General features: G+C 42.2%; 1 protein-coding gene across 1 annotated transcript in view; it reads right to left on the bottom strand.

Moving 5' to 3' along the window:
• The window catches only part of LOC135505603 (G-protein coupled receptor 176-like), a 30561-nt gene extending 27845 nt beyond the window's left edge, over nt 1–2716 (bottom strand). Inside the window, exon 1 of the mRNA XM_064924668.1 lies at nt 1–2716. This exon is cut by the window's left edge and continues 766 nt beyond it. The gene's annotated coding sequence lies outside the window, so the exon portion shown is untranslated.
• Between the last annotated feature and the right edge of the window lie 4784 nt (nt 2717–7500).

Genomic DNA, 7500 nt, shown 5'->3' with positions numbered 1-7500 from the left:
ACACATCTGAATGAGGAGAAGATGTGCCAATATCAAGCACGTTTCCATTTCACGGATTTTTGTTCACTGAAACGCAGTGTATTTTTTCCTAAAATATATGAGATTTAGCCTAGCTACATACCTTCAAGGATTTTCTTATTGAGCCCACTGACAGTATTTCAGGCTACAACACGAACATCTCGCTCTCATGAAGTGGTAAATCAGCTGTTTGGACTATCAGTCTGGCGCAGTAGACTATTTGAAATAAAAGAGAAAACACGTTCATCTGTCTCTCTCTGTCCAATTGATTTAAAAAATGTAAAAATGATCTCCATGTGCGTCACCGTCAGCCCGCCGCAGTCTGTCGGTCCGTATTTTCGGTAGACTTGCTGTGTTGTTGGGGGACGGATATTTCTCCTCCAGATCAGGCAGAAACACCAGAGGCAAGAGCCCCTCCCCTTCGTGGCAAGATCATAGCCTCTATCTATAGTGTCATTTGTTAATGACTAATAAAGAACGAGTGCGCGAAATGGTTGATATATTTATATATATATATAGGCCGCCTAAATAAACTCAATCGGCTTTAAAACAATGGATACCACTATGCATTTCAACGTATTCATCGCAGCACACAGCTACAGTTGCCTAGGCAGTTCTTTCCCTAAATCGTTGTACTGAAATGTTGCATGTCACTGTGGTCTACAAGGAACTCCAGAGGCCAAAGGGTATTGCCATATCACCCGATATAACATGCAGATGAGAGATTCCTCTTTAAAATAGTTTCAAGTTTCTTTGTCGTACGTACAGGATACACATGGTATATACATACACACACCATGGAAATGTTTACTTGCATAATTTATTGTATTCCACGATTTTCTTTCTTAATAACGCATTTACGTGTACATTATCCCCGGCTGGAGCTGTCCCCGGAAATGTCCCTGTTTTTAACGGTGCGTTAAAAACAGACCGCAAAGTGAAATATTTTACTTGGCAAGAAAGACCGGGCAGCAGAGCCTACCGGTTGACGTCTCAATCGCGTTGTGCTTGTTTTGTCCAGCAGAGGGAGCTGCTCGCTATAGCAGCTTCATTCACTCTTCTTCTTCTACTAACTTCTTGCTCGCGAAAGTTTTAGAGAAAACTGCTGTGGAAAACTCAGCCAGAAGCTAGTCAGTGTCAAGTCAATCCACAACATCACCACAAATGTCTTTTCAAGCCAGGTATCGTTTGAGATACTAGCTAGTGATGTTATAATGTCACAATTTATTAAATAGATAGATGATCTGCTCTATAAAGGTTTTAAATAGGTAACGTTAGCTATGTAGACTAAGTTAGCTAGCTACTGTTATGGTAGCTAGGTTCAAAAACGTTCACATGTAAACATGTAGTGGACGGGCTATTTTGAAAATATTATTATATTAAATGAATGCACAATGAATTCTGAGAATATTTTTGTAGATTACAATTTTAATGGTTTGGCATTATAAGTAGTGTGAAAATATATTTAGAAATGTTCATGGATAACATTAGGAGTGGAGAGGAGGAAGACTGGATAGGAAGAAGAGTGAGATAGAGGAGGAAAGGTAAATATATGATTACAGAGCCTGCCAATTTATTATTCCAAACAATGTTTTTGAGATAAAATACAAAAATGAGGCAAGCAATTCAAATCTGTTAACCAAAGTATTTTATCTAATATTATGCTATTTATCAATACAGATTGGAGAGGAAGGAGAAGGGATAATTAAGGGAGTAAAAAGAGTGAAGCAAGGAGAGTGTAGAGGAGTGAGGTGGAAAGGTGAAGAGAGGACAGGAAGACGAGTGAAGAAAAGAGGAGGAGAAAGATTGGAGGAGAAGAACAAGTTAAGAGAGTAAGAAGAGTGACACAAGGAGAGTGAAGAACAGACAGAGAAAATGCACTTTTTATTTAAATAAAAAAAACATGATGAGAGAATTTCCATTTATACGCCCAGGTCAAGACGATAGAATGGTTCACTGCACCCTTCGTAGTTCCTCTTTTTCAATTGGCAGTGGTAGAACATCAACAGACGAAAAAGCATAAAGCCTCTCTGATTGGCCGTGTTGGTTTGCCCTCTGTCACCACATTCTTCAAGAAGGTAGAGCCTTCCCAAGAAGAATATGGTTTAGCTGTGCAGGAGGGTGTCTGTATACCACACTATGTGACACAATCATAGTTACAGATCTATGGACTGCACAGCACAACTGACACGGAAGCTTTATGAGCCAAAGTGTACATTTGCTAGGACAAAATGTGATGCCATAGTGAGTAACGTGTTAGCAACATGGGCAACTTCTTTGGTAACACAGGACCTAGACGAGGTTGAATTTGTGTCCCTGTCCATTGATGTGTCCAATCATGGACATGTAAAGCTGCTGCCAGTAGTAGTCAGATATTGTAAGATATATGGTGGCAGCACATCTGTGGAAACAAAACTGCTTGATTTTGTTGAATTGAATGGAGAAACAGCAGAGGAAATTGCAGCTGAGGTCCTAGTGGTCATCCAAAAATGTAACCTGGAAAACATTCTCTGCCGACAACAAATACCAACCTTGGAGGACTGAATAGGCTGGGGAGGGTCAATGTTCATACCAACCTTGGAGGACTGAATAGGCTGGGCAGGGTCAATGTCCATACCAACCTTGGAGGACTGAATAGGCTGGGCAGGGTCAATGTCCATACCAACCTTGGAGGACTGAATAGGCTGGGGAGGGTCAATGTCCATACCAACCTTGGAGGACTGAATAGGCTGGGAGGGTCAATGTCCATACCAACCTTGGAGGACTGAATAGGCTGGGAGGGTCAATGTCCATACCAACCTTGGAGGACTGAATAGGCTGGGAGGGTCAATGTCCATACCAACCTTGGAGGACTGAATAGGCTGGGAGGGTCAATGTCCATACCAACCTTGGAGGACTGAATAGGCTGGGGAGGGTCAATGTCCATACCAACCTTGGAGGACTGAATAGGCTGGGCAGGGTCAATGTCCATACCAACCTTGGAGGACTGAATAGGCTGGGGAGGGTCAATGTCCATACCAACCTTGGAGGACTGAATAGGCTGGGGAGGGTCAATGTCCATACCAACCTTGGAGGACTGAATAGGCTGGGGAGGGTCAATGTCCATACCAACCTTGGAGGACTGAATAGGCTGGGGAGGGTCAATGTCCATACCAACCTTAGAGGACTGAATAGGCCGGGCAGGGTCAATGTCCATACCAACCTTGGAGGACTGAAAAGGCTGGGGAGGGTCAATGTCCATACCAACCTTGGAGGACTGAATAGGCTGGGCAGGGTCAATGTCCATACTAAAGTTAAAAAATGCTCTGCAGCGGGAGGTGATTGGCTGAGGTTGTCCTGCCCACATCATAACACGGCCAGAACAGCTTTGGATCTGATGTAGAGAGATATTTGGATAGGTTCATATTTTCACCGTCACAGGTAAAAGACTGAAGGGCTTTTGTGAGTTTGTTGGCCAGGAAGAACCATAACATTTTAGGACACAGCCATGTTCGCTGGCTGTCCCTGCTCCCTGCTTTAGAAAGAGTGCTGAAACTGTGCCATTGAAATCCTTTTTATTTCTGAAGACAAAATACCCTGTTGTCCTGTGAACAATGTTCGAAGATCCACTGACTGAACTTTGGCTGGACTTTGTCCCTGGAAACCTGACCGTATTCAGTGACACGATCAAGATGCTTGGAGGCCAGGACCACTGTGCTGTGGAGTCCACTTCAATTCTGAGAAACGTCGATGCAAAATTGACTGCAAGACGTGATGACAATTTCATTCCAGTTTTGGTCAGAGGACTTCTGAGAGAGTTGGAGGACAATGGAGACATGTCTAAAGAGAGCTTTCTCAAAACATCCCGATCATTCTTCACTACGGCTGTGAACTACTTGCAGGCATTGGGGAAAGCACACAGATAATCTAAAATATTAACATGGTCTCCTTTAAAAAAAGGCAACCTCAGCATGAAGAGATCCAGAAGGCAGCAGGCACACAGCAGGGAAAATGCCCCAATGTGACCATCAATGAGGATGCATTGTGTGACGAGGTTACTGGCCTGCAAGAGTTCCTAAAGGGGAGATCGCTTGAAGAATGGAAAACATCTGAGACACAGCTTGGTCAGAGATGGAGCACGGTGGTTACCCACTACAAAGAGAATGACATCCCACACACTAACCTGGCTAGATTAGCGTCGGTTGTCATGTGCTTACCTGGAAGTAATGCACCAGTCGAGAGAGTGTTCTCCCAAATGAATGATCTATGGACAGCAGCAAGAAATAGGTTCCCTGTTCCTACCATCAAGGCCGTGCTTATTGTGAAGACAAACTTCATCCTCCCCTGCCAGGAGTTCATGGAGAAGCTGGCCAAAGACAGAGCAATTCCTGAAGAAGATACATTCTTCTGAGAAATATACAGATTAGGTTGGTATAAGTATATTATGTAGTTACCCATCTCATCAGCATCTTATTTCTTTATTATGTTGTTAACTATTTCACGTATACTATTGTCTGTTGTTTCAATTTTGCTCAGGTTCTCTTCTGCTCTTATTCTACCCAGACTAGCAGGACCACTGAATGGCTGTTCAGATCTTGTCTATAGTGTTTCTGTAGTATAGTTGTTTTCTCTATCACAGTGTGCCTGTTAGACTAAATACATGAAACCGGAATTATCCCCCTTTGTTATATAATAGATAATAACATTGGATATTTTAATGATATACTGACCTCCGAACTGGAAATATCCCCAGTTTTCATTGCAGAAATCTGGTCACCTTAGTGTACATTAGACTACACGAATCCCAATTTGTTTTGGCTAACGTTTACTAGGCTACCTAGGTCACTAACGTTAGCTAGGCTAGGGGTTAAGGGTAAAGGTTAGGGGTTGTTTTCTTGGGATAAATCAATAACTGAACATCAAGGCACCGGGTAAGTAGGCTACAATGTATTTGTAGCACCTACTGTCTTTATTTGTGATTAAAATTCACTGTAATTCACTGTATACAAAATCGTGCACTGAACACTTATTCCCAATAAGCAATGTGTCAATAATCTGTGATACTTGGGTGGTTTAAATTGTGGAGCTGGTTAACTAAATTCTTTACCAGGAACACTTAAATAGTAAACATTGGGCCCGGCCCTGCAACCCTGTCTTCCATACAACCTTATCATATATTTTACTGACAATGTGCTGCTGTGTGTACCTGGTTATGTCTCTCCTCACAGCATGCTACATAAAGCTATTATTTAGTCCTCTGAACCACCTCCTTTCTCGGTCTGTCTCTCCTAAATAGGCACGTTTAGGCTTCATGACAAGTGTCTATATGCACCAGTTCCTGTGTGCAGCTCCTGAGTGCCCCTTCCTGCCTGTTTATCGGTCTCTCCTCACAGTGTGTTGTTGGAGATGAGACACCTGACCACCGAACCACAGAGTGAAACGAGGAGAGCAGACTAAAGATGAATTAAAATGGAGAGAATAACCAGGTTTTTATCTGACATTTTCATGTGAGTAAAGTACATGTTGGATAAGCATCTGCCTTTGATACCAAAAGGTTGAAACTTTGAATTCAGCACAAGAAAAGTTGTTTTTGAAATGTTAGTTTCAAGCCTATCCCAAACCTGAACCCTGACCTTAAAAATTCGGAGTTAACGCGTGAACTTAATCCTAACCTTAAACATTCAGAGTTGATGCCTAAACGTATCCTTTAAACACTTTGAAATTTGACGTTTGAAACTGCAAATCTGCAAAATGGAGACGGGGGTTTTAAGCAGGGGTTGGAACCAAATTTATTCTCCAATCATTTCGTTCTGAATAGTACCATTCTTTTTTTTTTTTTGGTTCCTTTCCACTTTTCAGACCATCAAAATAAAGTTCTGAACCCCCCAAAAAAGCAACAATTTATATCCTTCCTTTCTGTTCCTTGTAATTAAAACGTCTGAAATCTACATTTGTTTTTACAGTGCATTCGGGACTATTCAATTTGTAAGTCGCTCTGGATAAGAGCGTCTGCTAAATGACTTAAATGTAAATGTAAATATTCAGACCCCTTTTTTTCCACATTTTGTTATGTTACAGCCTTGTTGGAAAACAGTTTATCAATCTACACTCAACACCCTATAATGACAAAGGAAAAACATGTTGAGATTTTTTGGCAAATGTATAAAAAAAAAAACCCAGAAATTTTACATTTACATAAGTATTCAGACTCTTTACTCAGTACTTTGTTGAAGCACCTTTGGCAGCGAATACAGTCTCGAGTCCTTTTGGGTATGAAAACTACATGCTTGACACACCTGTATTTGGGGAGTTTCTCCCATTCTTCTCTGCAGATCCTCTCAAGCTCTTGTCAGGTTGGATGGCGAGCGTCACTGCACTGCTTTTTTCATGTCGCTATTTTCAGAGAGATCTCCGATCGGGTTCTGGCTGGGCCACTCAAGGACATTCAGAGACTTGTCCCGAAGCCACTCCTGTGTTATCTTGGTTGTGTGCTTAGGATCGTTGTCCTGTTGGAAGGTAAACCTTCGCCCCAGTCTGAGGTCCTGAGTGCTCTGGAGAAGGTTTTCATCAAGGATCTATTTGTACTTCGTTCCGTTCATCTTTCCCTCGATCCTGACTAGTCTCCCAGTCCCTGCTGCTGAACAATGTGCCCATAGCAGGATACTGCCACCACCATGCTTCACTGTAGGGATGGTGCCAGGTTTCCTCCAGACGTGACACTTGACATTTAGGCCAAAGAGTTCAATCTTGGTTTCATCAGACCAGAGAATCTTGTTTCTCCGGCTATGAGCCTTATACTGAGGAGTGGCTTCCGTCTGGCCACTCTACCATAAAGGCCTGATTGGTAGAGTGCTGCAGTGATGGTTGTCCTTCTGGAAGGTTCTCCCATCTCCACAGAGGAACTCTGGAGATCTGTCAAAGTGACCATTTGGGTTCTTGGTCACCTCCCTGAGCAAGGCCCTTCTCCCCCGATTGCTCAGTATGGCCGGGTGGTCAGCTCTAGGAAGAGTCTTGGTGGTTCCAAACTTCTTCCATTTAAGAATGATGGAGGCCACTGTGTTGTTGGGGACCTTCAATGCTGCAGACATTCCCCAGATCTGTGCCTCAACACAATCCTGTCTTAGAGCTCTATGGACAATTCCTTTGACCTCGTGACTTGGTTTTTGCTCTGACACCTTATATAGACAGGTGTGTGCCTTTCCAAATCATGTCCAATCAATTGAATTTACCACAGGTGAACTCCCAATAAAGTTGCAGAAACATTTCAAGGATGATCAGTGGAAACAGGATGCACCTGAGCTCAATTTTGAGTTTTGTAGCAAAGGGTCTGAATACCTATGTGAATATGTTCATTTAAAAAATATATATATTATACATTTGCAAAAAAAAATGTAAAAACGGTTTGTCATTATCAGGTATTGTGTGTAGATTAATGAGGACATTTTTTTATTGAGTCAATTTTAGAATAAGGCTGTAACTTAACAAAATGTGGGGAAGAAGTCA

Source organism: Oncorhynchus masou, chromosome 19 (genome assembly GCF_036934945.1).
Source record: "Oncorhynchus masou masou isolate Uvic2021 chromosome 19, UVic_Omas_1.1, whole genome shotgun sequence".
NCBI lineage: Eukaryota > Metazoa > Chordata > Actinopteri > Salmoniformes > Salmonidae > Oncorhynchus > Oncorhynchus masou.
This window is presented reverse-complemented; position numbering and strand designations above follow the sequence as displayed.